This window comes from Leptodactylus fuscus, chromosome 11, assembly GCF_031893055.1.
Source record: "Leptodactylus fuscus isolate aLepFus1 chromosome 11, aLepFus1.hap2, whole genome shotgun sequence".
NCBI lineage: Eukaryota > Metazoa > Chordata > Amphibia > Anura > Leptodactylidae > Leptodactylus > Leptodactylus fuscus.
The window spans coordinates 38,644,738-38,663,124 of record NC_134275.1 but is presented as its reverse complement, the minus strand read 5'-3'; positions in this window follow the sequence as shown (position 1 = coordinate 38,663,124).

Genomic DNA, 18,387 nt, shown 5'->3' with positions numbered 1-18,387 from the left:
ATGCAAATCAGCCTGTAAGTGCATGGGGCACAGCCCGATTAACTAGATTTGCATACGGTAACGGGTGGCGGGCTGGCTGGGCGCTGGGCGCTGGGGGGGGTCGACTTCAGGCAGCAATTTTAGAAGACATGCCGAGCCCTTGCGACTATCTGTAGGCAAAGAGGTAAGTGAAGAGCCCTCCTCCTTCCTTCCCTCCCCGGTGCACTTATGGCTGATTTGCATATCCGTAAAAAGATGCTTATCGCTACATTGCTACTGCGCGCTGCGATCTTAAAGGTATGTTTGCACTGCTGTTTTAAAGCCCCTGCATGTCACGGTTATTGTTTATTTATACCTAACACACTCCCTTTAACTTTGCTTTGCTCTCTTTCTCAGTCATGTCAGGCTGGAGAGACACTGAGCAGAGGACGGGCAGACATCTATTGCTCTCTGTTATCAGCCGTTCCAGTCTTGGCAAAGGCTGAGCGTAGAACAGGTGTATGCAGTCTACTGCTCCCTGTTATCAGCCATTTCAGGCTGGGGAGAGGATCGCTTCTCGGCCTTTTGGCTCAGGCCAAGTGTCTGGGCTGAGTGGACGGTGTGATCAGGGGTCCGCCCTTACCAACCGAAGGATTTGGACCAATTTCCGTGCCTTGGGCATTTCTTACTTGTCAAGATGGAATTTGAAAGAAGATCCGGTGAACGTCATACCATCCGCTTTGTGTGTTCAAGAAATGACGCTGGGGACCTCGGCTTGCGCCATGTCATTCAGATGATCTTGGAGAAGCTGCTTAAGGTAGACCTGGATAGAGTTTTTTGCATTCAGCAATTCTCACATATAAGCACCTATGATGTGTCGTTTTATGACAGGGGCTACTGTCTTAATATCTATGAGACTCTCAAGAAAGAAATTGCTCATGAGTACATGAAAGACTATACGTTTTTCCTTCAATGTTGACACTGAAGGCATGTGGACGTTTTGAAAATGGAAACACTTGTTAAAGTAAGCTGTTTTTGTTTCCTTTCTGTAAAATATTGTTGATTGATTACTTTGTTAAATTTTGAGAATTAGAAAAATCCTGACAGTATGATGAGGTGGTAACAGATGTCAATGCAAAATAATGCCATATTGTTACCATACCTGAATGCTATGTCAAAAGAAAAAAAAAAATAATAATACTCCAGAGGAAGTGTGCTTGCTCACCTGCAAGAAGCACTAGATAAGTGGCCAGCCCTGTTGCAGCTCTTGCACTCTGCACAGAACATTGCATGCACAGAGTTCCAGCAGCCAGCCAATGGGAGACATGTATGCAAATGAGCTGATGTCACGAGCCATCTCGCCCCCATTTCTCCGTGATTTAAGGCTTTGTATAGCAGTGAAAATTTGGGTAGGAGTGCTCGGATGATGTTTTTTAGTCAGGAATCTTCCAACTCTCTTGTTAGAAGAAGAAGGAAAAAAAATAAAAATTCTCGTCTCTCCATAAGTCCAAGGTAGGACTCCCAAGCGGGACATAAATAAAGAATGTGCTTGGCTTATATCATTGGGTAAGGTGGTCATATAGATGGTATGTCAAAAGAAAAGAAATAAATAAATAAAGAAATAACATCAGAAGTAACATCACAGACAAAAAAAACATCTCACTGTGACCAACTTACCTTTTTTTTTTTTTTTTTTTTTTAAATCAGAGCTTTCTTATGGTAGCTGTTTTAGGCTGGCTGCTGGACTGGCAAACGTCCGCTGCTCCTTCTTATCGGCCGTATCAAGCTGCTGGGGGTAGGTAGATTGACTGCACAATAAGCCCATGCAGCAAGCAATCTATTGCTCTCTCTTATCAGGCAACTGACATTGGACAGCGGCTAGAGCTAGACCAGTTAAGGGACGTTTTTCAGGTCCAAGATATCTCCAAAACCAAACATAGTGCTGTGTAGAGGCCTTTCATACGCGGCCGCAATCCCATCAAGCAATGCAGAACTAATCATCTTTTTTTTCAATATGCAAATCAGCCTGTAAGTGCATGGGGCACAGCCCGATTAACTAGATTTGCATACGGTAACGGGTGGCGGGCTGGCTGGGCGCTGGGCGCTGGGGGGGGTCGACTTCAGGCAGCAATTTTAGAAGACATGCCGAGCCCTTGCGACTATCTGTAGGCAAAGAGGTAAGTGAAGAGCCCTCCTCCTTCCTTCCCTCCCCGGTGCACTTATGGCTGATTTGCATATCCGTAAAAAGATGCTTATCGCTACATTGCTACTGCGCGCTGCGATCTTAAAGGTATGTTTGCACTGCTGTTTTAAAGCCCCTGCATGTCACGGTTATTGTTTATTTATACCTAACACACTCCCTTTAACTTTGCTTTGCTCTCTTTCTCAGTCATGTCAGGCTGGAGAGACACTGAGCAGAGGACGGGCAGACATCTATTGCTCTCTGTTATCAGCCGTTCCAGTCTTGGCAAAGGCTGAGCGTAGAACAGGTGTATGCAGTCTACTGCTCCCTGTTATCAGCCATTTCAGGCTGGGGAGAGGATCGCTTCTCGGCCTTTTGGCTCAGGCCAAGTGTCTGGGCTGAGTGGACGGTGTGATCAGGGGTCCGCCCTTACCAACCGAAGGATTTGGACCAATTTCCGTGCCTTGGGCATTTCTTACTTGTCAAGATGGAATTTGAAAGAAGATCCGGTGAACGTCATACCATCCGCTTTGTGTGTTCAAGAAATGACGCTGGGGACCTCGGCTTGCGCCATGTCATTCAGATGATCTTGGAGAAGCTGCTTAAGGTAGACCTGGATAGAGTTTTTTGCATTCAGCAATTCTCACATATAAGCACCTATGATGTGTCGTTTTATGACAGGGGCTACTGTCTTAATATCTATGAGACTCTCAAGAAAGAAATTGCTCATGAGTACATGAAAGACTATACGTTTTTCCTTCAATGTTGACACTGAAGGCATGTGGACGTTTTGAAAATGGAAACACTTGTTAAAGTAAGCTGTTTTTGTTTCCTTTCTGTAAAATATTGTTGATTGATTACTTTGTTAAATTTTGAGAATTAGAAAAATCCTGACAGTATGATGAGGTGGTAACAGATGTCAATGCAAAATAATGCCATATTGTTACCATACCTGAATGCTATGTCAAAAGAAAAAAAAAAATAATAATACTCCAGAGGAAGTGTGCTTGCTCACCTGCAAGAAGCACTAGATAAGTGGCCAGCCCTGTTGCAGCTCTTGCACTCTGCACAGAACATTGCATGCACAGAGTTCCAGCAGCCAGCCAATGGGAGACATGTATGCAAATGAGCTGATGTCACGAGCCATCTCGCCCCCATTTCTCCGTGATTTAAGGCTTTGTATAGCAGTGAAAATTTGGGTAGGAGTGCTCGGATGATGTTTTTTAGTCAGGAATCTTCCAACTCTCTTGTTAGAAGAAGAAGGAAAAAAAATAAAAATTCTCGTCTCTCCATAAGTCCAAGGTAGGACTCCCAAGCGGGACATAAATAGAGAATGTGCTTGGCTTATATCATTGGGTAAGGTGGTCATATAGATGGTATGTCAAAAGAAAAGAAATAAATAAAGAAAGAAATAACATCAGAAGTAACATCACAGACAAAAAAAACATCTCACTGTGACCAACTTACCTTTTTTTTTTTTTTTTTTTTTTAAATCAGAGCTTTCTTATGGTAGCTGTTTTAGGCTGGCTGCTGGACTGGCAAACGTCCGCTGCTCCTTCTTATCGGCCGTATCAAGCTGCTGGGGGTAGGTAGATTGACTGCACAATAAGCCCATGCAGCAAGCAATCTATTGCTCTCTCTTATCAGGCAACTGACATTGGACAGCGGCTAGAGCTAGACCAGTTAAGGGACGTTTTTCAGGTCCAAGATATCTCCAAAACCAAACATAGTGCTGTGTAGAGGCCTTTCATACGCGGCCGCAATCCCATCAAGCAATGCAGAACTAATCATCTTTTTTTTCAATATGCAAATCAGCCTGTAAGTGCATGGGGCACAGCCCGATTAACTAGATTTGCATACGGTAACGGGTGGCGGGCTGGCTGGGCGCTGGGCGCTGGGGGGGGTCGACTTCAGGCAGCAATTTTAGAAGACATGCCGAGCCCTTGCGACTATCTGTAGGCAAAGAGGTAAGTGAAGAGCCCTCCTCCTTCCTTCCCTCCCCGGTGCACTTATGGCTGATTTGCATATCCGTAAAAAGATGCTTATCGCTACATTGCTACTGCGCGCTGCGATCTTAAAGGTATGTTTGCACTGCTGTTTTAAAGCCCCTGCATGTCACGGTTATTGTTTATTTATACCTAACACACTCCCTTTAACTTTGCTTTGCTCTCTTTCTCAGTCATGTCAGGCTGGAGAGACACTGAGCAGAGGACGGGCAGACATCTATTGCTCTCTGTTATCAGCCGTTCCAGTCTTGGCAAAGGCTGAGCGTAGAACAGGTGTATGCAGTCTACTGCTCCCTGTTATCAGCCATTTCAGGCTGGGGAGAGGATCGCTTCTCGGCCTTTTGGCTCAGGCCAAGTGTCTGGGCTGAGTGGACGGTGTGATCAGGGGTCCGCCCTTACCAACCGAAGGATTTGGACCAATTTCCGTGCCTTGGGCATTTCTTACTTGTCAAGATGGAATTTGAAAGAAGATCCGGTGAACGTCATACCATCCGCTTTGTGTGTTCAAGAAATGACGCTGGGGACCTCGGCTTGCGCCATGTCATTCAGATGATCTTGGAGAAGCTGCTTAAGGTAGACCTGGATAGAGTTTTTTGCATTCAGCAATTCTCACATATAAGCACCTATGATGTGTCGTTTTATGACAGGGGCTACTGTCTTAATATCTATGAGACTCTCAAGAAAGAAATTGCTCATGAGTACATGAAAGACTATACGTTTTTCCTTCAATGTTGACACTGAAGGCATGTGGACGTTTTGAAAATGGAAACACTTGTTAAAGTAAGCTGTTTTTGTTTCCTTTCTGTAAAATATTGTTGATTGATTACTTTGTTAAATTTTGAGAATTAGAAAAATCCTGACAGTATGATGAGGTGGTAACAGATGTCAATGCAAAATAATGCCATATTGTTACCATACCTGAATGCTATGTCAAAAGAAAAAAAAAAATAATAATACTCCAGAGGAAGTGTGCTTGCTCACCTGCAAGAAGCACTAGATAAGTGGCCAGCCCTGTTGCAGCTCTTGCACTCTGCACAGAACATTGCATGCACAGAGTTCCAGCAGCCAGCCAATGGGAGACATGTATGCAAATGAGCTGATGTCACGAGCCATCTCGCCCCCATTTCTCCGTGATTTAAGGCTTTGTATAGCAGTGAAAATTTGGGTAGGAGTGCTCGGATGATGTTTTTTAGTCAGGAATCTTCCAACTCTCTTGTTAGAAGAAGAAGGAAAAAAAATAAAAATTCTCGTCTCTCCATAAGTCCAAGGTAGGACTCCCAAGCGGGACATAAATAGAGAATGTGCTTGGCTTATATCATTGGGTAAGGTGGTCATATAGATGGTATGTCAAAAGAAAAGAAATAAATAAAGAAAGAAATAACATCAGAAGTTACATCACAGACAAAAAAAACATCTCAGTGTGACCAACTTACCTTTTTTTTTTTTTTTTTTTTTTTTAAATCAGAGCTTTCTTATGGTAGCTGTTTTAGGCTGGCTGCTGGACTGGCAAACGTCCGCTGCTCCTTCTTATCGGCCGTATCAAGCTGCTGGGGGTAGGTAGATTGACTGCACAATAAGCCCATGCAGCAAGCAATCTATTGCTCTCTCTTATCAGGCAACTGACATTGGACAGCGGCTAGAGCTAGACCAGTTAAGGGACGTTTTTCAGGTCCAAGATATCTCCAAAACCAAACATAGTGCTGTGTAGAGGCCTTTCATACGCGGCCGCAATCCCATCAAGCAATGCAGAACTAATCATCTTTTTTTTCAATATGCAAATCAGCCTGTAAGTGCATGGGGCACAGCCCGATTAACTAGATTTGCATACGGTAACGGGTGGCGGGCTGGCTGGGCGCTGGGCGCTGGGGGGGGTCGACTTCAGGCAGCAATTTTAGAAGACATGCCGAGCCCTTGCGACTATCTGTAGGCAAAGAGGTAAGTGAAGAGCCCTCCTCCTTCCTTCCCTCCCCGGTGCACTTATGGCTGATTTGCATATCCGTAAAAAGATGCTTATCGCTACATTGCTACTGCGCGCTGCGATCTTAAAGGTATGTTTGCACTGCTGTTTTAAAGCCCCTGCATGTCACGGTTATTGTTTATTTATACCTAACACACTCCCTTTAACTTTGCTTTGCTCTCTTTCTCAGTCATGTCAGGCTGGAGAGACACTGAGCAGAGGACGGGCAGACATCTATTGCTCTCTGTTATCAGCCGTTCCAGTCTTGGCAAAGGCTGAGCGTAGAACAGGTGTATGCAGTCTACTGCTCCCTGTTATCAGCCATTTCAGGCTGGGGAGAGGATCGCTTCTCGGCCTTTTGGCTCAGGCCAAGTGTCTGGGCTGAGTGGACGGTGTGATCAGGGGTCCGCCCTTACCAACCGAAGGATTTGGACCAATTTCCGTGCCTTGGGCATTTCTTACTTGTCAAGATGGAATTTGAAAGAAGATCCGGTGAACGTCATACCATCCGCTTTGTGTGTTCAAGAAATGACGCTGGGGACCTCGGCTTGCGCCATGTCATTCAGATGATCTTGGAGAAGCTGCTTAAGGTAGACCTGGATAGAGTTTTTTGCATTCAGCAATTCTCACATATAAGCACCTATGATGTGTCGTTTTATGACAGGGGCTACTGTCTTAATATCTATGAGACTCTCAAGAAAGAAATTGCTCATGAGTACATGAAAGACTATACGTTTTTCCTTCAATGTTGACACTGAAGGCATGTGGACGTTTTGAAAATGGAAACACTTGTTAAAGTAAGCTGTTTTTGTTTCCTTTCTGTAAAATATTGTTGATTGATTACTTTGTTAAATTTTGAGAATTAGAAAAATCCTGACAGTATGATGAGGTGGTAACAGATGTCAATGCAAAATAATGCCATATTGTTACCATACCTGAATGCTATGTCAAAAGAAAAAAAAAAATAATAATACTCCAGAGGAAGTGTGCTTGCTCACCTGCAAGAAGCACTAGATAAGTGGCCAGCCCTGTTGCAGCTCTTGCACTCTGCACAGAACATTGCATGCACAGAGTTCCAGCAGCCAGCCAATGGGAGACATGTATGCAAATGAGCTGATGTCACGAGCCATCTCGCCCCCATTTCTCCGTGATTTAAGGCTTTGTATAGCAGTGAAAATTTGGGTAGGAGTGCTCGGATGATGTTTTTTAGTCAGGAATCTTCCAACTCTCTTGTTAGAAGAAGAAGGAAAAAAAATAAAAATTCTCGTCTCTCCATAAGTCCAAGGTAGGACTCCCAAGCGGGACATAAATAGAGAATGTGCTTGGCTTATATCATTGGGTAAGGTGGTCATATAGATGGTATGTCAAAAGAAAAGAAATAAATAAAGAAAGAAATAACATCAGAAGTAACATCACAGACAAAAAAAACATCTCACTGTGACCAACTTACCTTTTTTTTTTTTTTTTTTTTTTAAATCAGAGCTTTCTTATGGTAGCTGTTTTAGGCTGGCTGCTGGACTGGCAAACGTCCGCTGCTCCTTCTTATCGGCCGTATCAAGCTGCTGGGGGTAGGTAGATTGACTGCACAATAAGCCCATGCAGCAAGCAATCTATTGCTCTCTCTTATCAGGCAACTGACATTGGACAGCGGCTAGAGCTAGACCAGTTAAGGGACGTTTTTCAGGTCCAAGATATCTCCAAAACCAAACATAGTGCTGTGTAGAGGCCTTTCATACGCGGCCGCAATCCCATCAAGCAATGCAGAACTAATCATCTTTTTTTTCAATATGCAAATCAGCCTGTAAGTGCATGGGGCACAGCCCGATTAACTAGATTTGCATACGGTAACGGGTGGCGGGCTGGCTGGGCGCTGGGCGCTGGGGGGGGTCGACTTCAGGCAGCAATTTTAGAAGACATGCCGAGCCCTTGCGACTATCTGTAGGCAAAGAGGTAAGTGAAGAGCCCTCCTCCTTCCTTCCCTCCCCGGTGCACTTATGGCTGATTTGCATATCCGTAAAAAGATGCTTATCGCTACATTGCTACTGCGCGCTGCGATCTTAAAGGTATGTTTGCACTGCTGTTTTAAAGCCCCTGCATGTCACGGTTATTGTTTATTTATACCTAACACACTCCCTTTAACTTTGCTTTGCTCTCTTTCTCAGTCATGTCAGGCTGGAGAGACACTGAGCAGAGGACGGGCAGACATCTATTGCTCTCTGTTATCAGCCGTTCCAGTCTTGGCAAAGGCTGAGCGTAGAACAGGTGTATGCAGTCTACTGCTCCCTGTTATCAGCCATTTCAGGCTGGGGAGAGGATCGCTTCTCGGCCTTTTGGCTCAGGCCAAGTGTCTGGGCTGAGTGGACGGTGTGATCAGGGGTCCGCCCTTACCAACCGAAGGATTTGGACCAATTTCCGTGCCTTGGGCATTTCTTACTTGTCAAGATGGAATTTGAAAGAAGATCCGGTGAACGTCATACCATCCGCTTTGTGTGTTCAAGAAATGACGCTGGGGACCTCGGCTTGCGCCATGTCATTCAGATGATCTTGGAGAAGCTGCTTAAGGTAGACCTGGATAGAGTTTTTTGCATTCAGCAATTCTCACATATAAGCACCTATGATGTGTCGTTTTATGACAGGGGCTACTGTCTTAATATCTATGAGACTCTCAAGAAAGAAATTGCTCATGAGTACATGAAAGACTATACGTTTTTCCTTCAATGTTGACACTGAAGGCATGTGGACGTTTTGAAAATGGAAACACTTGTTAAAGTAAGCTGTTTTTGTTTCCTTTCTGTAAAATATTGTTGATTGATTACTTTGTTAAATTTTGAGAATTAGAAAAATCCTGACAGTATGATGAGGTGGTAACAGATGTCAATGCAAAATAATGCCATATTGTTACCATACCTGAATGCTATGTCAAAAGAAAAAAAAAAATAATAATACTCCAGAGGAAGTGTGCTTGCTCACCTGCAAGAAGCACTAGATAAGTGGCCAGCCCTGTTGCAGCTCTTGCACTCTGCACAGAACATTGCATGCACAGAGTTCCAGCAGCCAGCCAATGGGAGACATGTATGCAAATGAGCTGATGTCACGAGCCATCTCGCCCCCATTTCTCCGTGATTTAAGGCTTTGTATAGCAGTGAAAATTTGGGTAGGAGTGCTCGGATGATGTTTTTTAGTCAGGAATCTTCCAACTCTCTTGTTAGAAGAAGAAGGAAAAAAAATAAAAATTCTCGTCTCTCCATAAGTCCAAGGTAGGACTCCCAAGCGGGACATAAATAGAGAATGTGCTTGGCTTATATCATTGGGTAAGGTGGTCATATAGATGGTATGTCAAAAGAAAAGAAATAAATAAAGAAAGAAATAACATCAGAAGTAACATCACAGACAAAAAAAACATCTCACTGTGACCAACTTACCTTTTTTTTTTTTTTTTTTTTTAAATCAGAGCTTTCTTATGGTAGCTGTTTTAGGCTGGCTGCTGGACTGGCAAACGTCCGCTGCTCCTTCTTATCGGCCGTATCAAGCTGCTGGGGGTAGGTAGATTGACTGCACAATAAGCCCATGCAGCAAGCAATCTATTGCTCTCTCTTATCAGGCAACTGACATTGGACAGCGGCTAGAGCTAGACCAGTTAAGGGACGTTTTTCAGGTCCAAGATATCTCCAAAACCAAACATAGTGCTGTGTAGAGGCCTTTCATACGCGGCCGCAATCCCATCAAGCAATGCAGAACTAATCATCTTTTTTTTCAATATGCAAATCAGCCTGTAAGTGCATGGGGCACAGCCCGATTAACTAGATTTGCATACGGTAACGGGTGGCGGGCTGGCTGGGCGCTGGGCGCTGGGGGGGGTCGACTTCAGGCAGCAATTTTAGAAGACATGCCGAGCCCTTGCGACTATCTGTAGGCAAAGAGGTAAGTGAAGAGCCCTCCTCCTTCCTTCCCTCCCCGGTGCACTTATGGCTGATTTGCATATCCGTAAAAAGATGCTTATCGCTACATTGCTACTGCGCGCTGCGATCTTAAAGGTATGTTTGCACTGCTGTTTTAAAGCCCCTGCATGTCACGGTTATTGTTTATTTATACCTAACACACTCCCTTTAACTTTGCTTTGCTCTCTTTCTCAGTCATGTCAGGCTGGAGAGACACTGAGCAGAGGACGGGCAGACATCTATTGCTCTCTGTTATCAGCCGTTCCAGTCTTGGCAAAGGCTGAGCGTAGAACAGGTGTATGCAGTCTACTGCTCCCTGTTATCAGCCATTTCAGGCTGGGGAGAGGATCGCTTCTCGGCCTTTTGGCTCAGGCCAAGTGTCTGGGCTGAGTGGACGGTGTGATCAGGGGTCCGCCCTTACCAACCGAAGGATTTGGACCAATTTCCGTGCCTTGGGCATTTCTTACTTGTCAAGATGGAATTTGAAAGAAGATCCGGTGAACGTCATACCATCCGCTTTGTGTGTTCAAGAAATGACGCTGGGGACCTCGGCTTGCGCCATGTCATTCAGATGATCTTGGAGAAGCTGCTTAAGGTAGACCTGGATAGAGTTTTTTGCATTCAGCAATTCTCACATATAAGCACCTATGATGTGTCGTTTTATGACAGGGGCTACTGTCTTAATATCTATGAGACTCTCAAGAAAGAAATTGCTCATGAGTACATGAAAGACTATACGTTTTTCCTTCAATGTTGACACTGAAGGCATGTGGACGTTTTGAAAATGGAAACACTTGTTAAAGTAAGCTGTTTTTGTTTCCTTTCTGTAAAATATTGTTGATTGATTACTTTGTTAAATTTTGAGAATTAGAAAAATCCTGACAGTATGATGAGGTGGTAACAGATGTCAATGCAAAATAATGCCATATTGTTACCATACCTGAATGCTATGTCAAAAGAAAAAAAAAAATAATAATACTCCAGAGGAAGTGTGCTTGCTCACCTGCAAGAAGCACTAGATAAGTGGCCAGCCCTGTTGCAGCTCTTGCACTCTGCACAGAACATTGCATGCACAGAGTTCCAGCAGCCAGCCAATGGGAGACATGTATGCAAATGAGCTGATGTCACGAGCCATCTCGCCCCCATTTCTCCGTGATTTAAGGCTTTGTATAGCAGTGAAAATTTGGGTAGGAGTGCTCGGATGATGTTTTTTAGTCAGGAATCTTCCAACTCTCTTGTTAGAAGAAGAAGGAAAAAAAATAAAAATTCTCGTCTCTCCATAAGTCCAAGGTAGGACTCCCAAGCGGGACATAAATAGAGAATGTGCTTGGCTTATATCATTGGGTAAGGTGGTCATATAGATGGTATGTCAAAAGAAAAGAAATAAATAAAGAAAGAAATAACATCAGAAGTAACATCACAGACAAAAAAAACATCTCACTGTGACCAACTTACCTTTTTTTTTTTTTTTTTTTTTTTAAATCAGAGCTTTCTTATGGTAGCTGTTTTAGGCTGGCTGCTGGACTGGCAAACGTCCGCTGCTCCTTCTTATCGGCCGTATCAAGCTGCTGGGGGTAGGTAGATTGACTGCACAATAAGCCCATGCAGCAAGCAATCTATTGCTCTCTCTTATCAGGCAACTGACATTGGACAGCGGCTAGAGCTAGACCAGTTAAGGGACGTTTTTCAGGTCCAAGATATCTCCAAAACCAAACATAGTGCTGTGTAGAGGCCTTTCATACGCGGCCGCAATCCCATCAAGCAATGCAGAACTAATCATCTTTTTTTTCAATATGCAAATCAGCCTGTAAGTGCATGGGGCACAGCCCGATTAACTAGATTTGCATACGGTAACGGGTGGCGGGCTGGCTGGGCGCTGGGCGCTGGGGGGGGTCGACTTCAGGCAGCAATTTTAGAAGACATGCCGAGCCCTTGCGACTATCTGTAGGCAAAGAGGTAAGTGAAGAGCCCTCCTCCTTCCTTCCCTCCCCGGTGCACTTATGGCTGATTTGCATATCCGTAAAAAGATGCTTATCGCTACATTGCTACTGCGCGCTGCGATCTTAAAGGTATGTTTGCACTGCTGTTTTAAAGCCCCTGCATGTCACGGTTATTGTTTATTTATACCTAACACACTCCCTTTAACTTTGCTTTGCTCTCTTTCTCAGTCATGTCAGGCTGGAGAGACACTGAGCAGAGGACGGGCAGACATCTATTGCTCTCTGTTATCAGCCGTTCCAGTCTTGGCAAAGGCTGAGCGTAGAACAGGTGTATGCAGTCTACTGCTCCCTGTTATCAGCCATTTCAGGCTGGGGAGAGGATCGCTTCTCGGCCTTTTGGCTCAGGCCAAGTGTCTGGGCTGAGTGGACGGTGTGATCAGGGGTCCGCCCTTACCAACCGAAGGATTTGGACCAATTTCCGTGCCTTGGGCATTTCTTACTTGTCAAGATGGAATTTGAAAGAAGATCCGGTGAACGTCATACCATCCGCTTTGTGTGTTCAAGAAATGACGCTGGGGACCTCGGCTTGCGCCATGTCATTCAGATGATCTTGGAGAAGCTGCTTAAGGTAGACCTGGATAGAGTTTTTTGCATTCAGCAATTCTCACATATAAGCACCTATGATGTGTCGTTTTATGACAGGGGCTACTGTCTTAATATCTATGAGACTCTCAAGAAAGAAATTGCTCATGAGTACATGAAAGACTATACGTTTTTCCTTCAATGTTGACACTGAAGGCATGTGGACGTTTTGAAAATGGAAACACTTGTTAAAGTAAGCTGTTTTTGTTTCCTTTCTGTAAAATATTGTTGATTGATTACTTTGTTAAATTTTGAGAATTAGAAAAATCCTGACAGTATGATGAGGTGGTAACAGATGTCAATGCAAAATAATGCCATATTGTTACCATACCTGAATGCTATGTCAAAAGAAAAAAAAAAATAATAATACTCCAGAGGAAGTGTGCTTGCTCACCTGCAAGAAGCACTAGATAAGTGGCCAGCCCTGTTGCAGCTCTTGCACTCTGCACAGAACATTGCATGCACAGAGTTCCAGCAGCCAGCCAATGGGAGACATGTATGCAAATGAGCTGATGTCACGAGCCATCTCGCCCCCATTTCTCCGTGATTTAAGGCTTTGTATAGCAGTGAAAATTTGGGTAGGAGTGCTCGGATGATGTTTTTTAGTCAGGAATCTTCCAACTCTCTTGTTAGAAGAAGAAGGAAAAAAAATAAAAATTCTCGTCTCTCCATAAGTCCAAGGTAGGACTCCCAAGCGGGACATAAATAGAGAATGTGCTTGGCTTATATCATTGGGTAAGGTGGTCATATAGATGGTATGTCAAAAGAAAAGAAATAAATAAAGAAAGAAATAACATCAGAAGTAACATCACAGACAAAAAAAACATCTCACTGTGACCAACTTACCTTTTTTTTTTTTTTTTTTTAAATCAGAGCTTTCTTATGGTAGCTGTTTTAGGCTGGCTGCTGGACTGGCAAACGTCCGCTGCTCCTTCTTATCGGCCGTATCAAGCTGCTGGGGGTAGGTAGATTGACTGCACAATAAGCCCATGCAGCAAGCAATCTATTGCTCTCTCTTATCAGGCAACTGACATTGGACAGCGGCTAGAGCTAGACCAGTTAAGGGACGTTTTTCAGGTCCAAGATATCTCCAAAACCAAACATAGTGCTGTGTAGAGGCCTTTCATACGCGGCCGCAATCCCATCAAGCAATGCAGAACTAATCATCTTTTTTTTCAATATGCAAATCAGCCTGTAAGTGCATGGGGCACAGCCCGATTAACTAGATTTGCATACGGTAACGGGTGGCGGGCTGGCTGGGCGCTGGGCGCTGGGGGGGGTCGACTTCAGGCAGCAATTTTAGAAGACATGCCGAGCCCTTGCGACTATCTGTAGGCAAAGAGGTAAGTGAAGAGCCCTCCTCCTTCCTTCCCTCCCCGGTGCACTTATGGCTGATTTGCATATCCGTAAAAAGATGCTTATCGCTACATTGCTACTGCGCGCTGCGATCTTAAAGGTATGTTTGCACTGCTGTTTTAAAGCCCCTGCATGTCACGGTTATTGTTTATTTATACCTAACACACTCCCTTTAACTTTGCTTTGCTCTCTTTCTCAGTCATGTCAGGCTGGAGAGACACTGAGCAGAGGACGGGCAGACATCTATTGCTCTCTGTTATCAGCCGTTCCAGTCTTGGCAAAGGCTGAGCGTAGAACAGGTGTATGCAGTCTACTGCTCCCTGTTATCAGCCATTTCAGGCTGGGGAGAGGATCGCTTCTCGGCCTTTTGGCTCAGGCCAAGTGTCTGGGCTGAGTGGACGGTGTGATCAGGGGTCCGCCCTTACCAACCGAAGGATTTGGACCAATTTCCGTGCCTTGGGCATTTCTTACTTGTCAAGATGGAATTTGAAAGAAGATCCGGTGAACGTCATACCATCCGCTTTGTGTGTTCAAGAAATGACGCTGGGGACCTCGGCTTGCGCCATGTCATTCAGATGATCTTGGAGAAGCTGCTTAAGGTAGACCTGGATAGAGTTTTTTGCATTCAGCAATTCTCACATATAAGCACCTATGATGTGTCGTTTTATGACAGGGGCTACTGTCTTAATATCTATGAGACTCTCAAGAAAGAAATTGCTCATGAGTACATGAAAGACTATACGTTTTTCCTTCAATGTTGACACTGAAGGCATGTGGACGTTTTGAAAATGGAAACACTTGTTAAAGTAAGCTGTTTTTGTTTCCTTCTGTAAAATATTGTTGATTGATTACTTTGTTAAATTTTGAGAATTAGAAAAATCCTGACAGTATGATGAGGTGGTAACAGATGTCAATGCAAAATAATGCCATATTGTTACCATACCTGAATGCTATGTCAAAAGAAAAAAAAAAATAATAATACTCCAGAGGAAGTGTGCTTGCTCACCTGCAAGAAGCACTAGATAAGTGGCCAGCCCTGTTGCAGCTCTTGCACTCTGCACAGAACATTGCATGCACAGAGTTCCAGCAGCCAGCCAATGGGAGACATGTATGCAAATGAGCTGATGTCACGAGCCATCTCGCCCCCATTTCTCCGTGATTTAAGGCTTTGTATAGCAGTGAAAATTTGGGTAGGAGTGCTCGGATGATGTTTTTTAGTCAGGAATCTTCCAACTCTCTTGTTAGAAGAAGAAGGAAAAAAAATAAAAATTCTCGTCTCTCCATAAGTCCAAGGTAGGACTCCCAAGCGGGACATAAATAGAGAATGTGCTTGGCTTATATCATTGGGTAAGGTGGTCATATAGATGGTATGTCAAAAGAAAAGAAATAAATAAAGAAAGAAATAACATCAGAAGTAACATCACAGACAAAAAAAACATCTCACTGTGACCAACTTACCTTTTTTTTTTTTTTTTTTTTTAAATCAGAGCTTTCTTATGGTAGCTGTTTTAGGCTGGCTGCTGGACTGGCAAACGTCCGCTGCTCCTTCTTATCGGCCGTATCAAGCTGCTGGGGGTAGGTAGATTGACTGCACAATAAGCCCATGCAGCAAGCAATCTATTGCTCTCTCTTATCAGGCAACTGACATTGGACAGCGGCTAGAGCTAGACCAGTTAAGGGACGTTTTTCAGGTCCAAGATATCTCCAAAACCAAACATAGTGCTGTGTAGAGGCCTTTCATACGCGGCCGCAATCCCATCAAGCAATGCAGAACTAATCATCTTTTTTTTCAATATGCAAATCAGCCTGTAAGTGCATGGGGCACAGCCCGATTAACTAGATTTGCATACGGTAACGGGTGGCGGGCTGGCTGGGCGCTGGGCGCTGGGGGGGGTCGACTTCAGGCAGCAATTTTAGAAGACATGCCGAGCCCTTGCGACTATCTGTAGGCAAAGAGGTAAGTGAAGAGCCCTCCTCCTTCCTTCCCTCCCCGGTGCACTTATGGCTGATTTGCATATCCGTAAAAAGATGCTTATCGCTACATTGCTACTGCGCGCTGCGATCTTAAAGGTATGTTTGCACTGCTGTTTTAAAGCCCCTGCATGTCACGGTTATTGTTTATTTATACCTAACACACTCCCTTTAACTTTGCTTTGCTCTCTTTCTCAGTCATGTCAGGCTGGAGAGACACTGAGCAGAGGACGGGCAGACATCTATTGCTCTCTGTTATCAGCCGTTCCAGTCTTGGCAAAGGCTGAGCGTAGAACAGGTGTATGCAGTCTACTGCTCCCTGTTATCAGCCATTTCAGGCTGGGGAGAGGATCGCTTCTCGGCCTTTTGGCTCAGGCCAAGTGTCTGGGCGCTGAGTGGACGGTGTGATCAGGGGTCCGCCCTTACCAACCGAAGGATTTGGACCAATTTCCGTGCCTTGGGCATTTCTTACTTGTCAAGATGGAATTTGAAAGAAGATCCGGTGAACGTCATACCATCCGCTTTGTGTGTTCAAGAAATGACGCTGGGGACCTCGGCTTGCGCCATGTCATTCAGATGATCTTGGAGAAGCTGCTTAAGGTAGACCTGGATAGAGTTTTTTGCATTCAGCAATTCTCACATATAAGCACCTATGATGTGTCGTTTTATGACAGGGGCTACTGTCTTAATATCTATGAGACTCTCAAGAAAGAAATTGCTCATGAGTACATGAAAGACTATACGTTTTTCCTTCAATGTTGACACTGAAGGCATGTGGACGTTTTGAAAATGGAAACACTTGTTAAAGTAAGCTGTTTTTGTTTCCTTTCTGTAAAATATTGTTGATTGATTACTTTGTTAAATTTTGAGAATTAGAAAAATCCTGACAGTATGATGAGGTGGTAACAGATGTCAATGCAAAATAATGCCATATTGTTACCATACCTGAATGCTATGTCAAAAGAAAAAAAAAAATAATAATACTCCAGAGGAAGTGTGCTTGCTCACCTGCAAGAAGCACTAGATAAGTGGCCAGCCCTGTTGCAGCTCTTGCACTCTGCACAGAACATTGCATGCACAGAGTTCCAGCAGCCAGCCAATGGGAGACATGTATGCAAATGAGCTGATGTCACGAGCCATCTCGCCCCCATTTCTCCGTGATTTAAGGCTTTGTATAGCAGTGAAAATTTGGGTAGGAGTGCTCGGATGATGTTTTTTAGTCAGGAATCTTCCAACTCTCTTGTTAGAAGAAGAAGGAAAAAAAATAAAAATTCTCGTCTCTCCATAAGTCCAAGGTAGGACTCCCAAGCGGGACATAAATAGAGAATGTGCTTGGCTTATATCATTGGGTAAGGTGGTCATATAGATGGTATGTCAAAAGAAAAGAAATAAAGAAAGAAAGAAATAACATCAGAAGTAACATCACAGACAAAAAAAACATCTCACTGTGACCAACTTACCTTTTTTTTTTTTTTTTTTTAAATCAGAGCTTTCTTATGGTAGCTGTTTTAGGCTGGCTGCTGGACTGGCAAACGTCCGCTGCTCCTTCTTATCGGCCGTATCAAGCTGCTGGGGGTAGGTAGATTGACTGCACAATAAGCCCATGCAGCAAGCAATCTATTGCTCTCTCTTATCAGGCAACTGACATTGGACAGCGGCTAGAGCTAGACCAGTTAAGGGACGTTTTTCAGGTCCAAGATATCTCCAAAACCAAACATAGTGCTGTGTAGAGGCCTTTCATACGCGGCCGCAATCCCATCAAGCAATGCAGAACTAATCATCTTTTTTTTCAATATGCAAATCAGCCTGTAAGTGCATGGGGCACAGCCCGATTAACTAGATTTGCATACGGTAACGGGTGGCGGGCTGGCTGGGCGCTGGGCGCTGGGGGGGGTCGACTTCAGGCAGCAATTTTAGAAGACATGCCGAGCCCTTGCGACTATCTGTAGGCAAAGAGGTAAGTGAAGAGCCCTCCTCCTTCCTTCCCTCCCCGGTGCACTTATGGCTGATTTGCATATCCGTAAAAAGATGCTTATCGCTACATTGCTACTGCGCGCTGCGATCTTAAAGGTATGTTTGCACTGCTGTTTTAAAGCCCCTGCATGTCACGGTTATTGTTTATTTATACCTAACACACTCCCTTTAACTTTGCTTTGCTCTCTTTCTCAGTCATGTCAGGCTGGAGAGACACTGAGCAGAGGACGGGCAGACATCTATTGCTCTCTGTTATCAGCCGTTCCAGTCTTGGCAAAGGCTGAGCGTAGAACAGGTGTATGCAGTCTACTGCTCCCTGTTATCAGCCATTTCAGGCTGGGGAGAGGATCGCTTCTCGGCCTTTTGGCTCAGGCCAAGTGTCTGGGCTGAGTGGACGGTGTGATCAGGGGTCCGCCCTTACCAACCGAAGGATTTGGACCAATTTCCGTGCCTTGGGCATTTC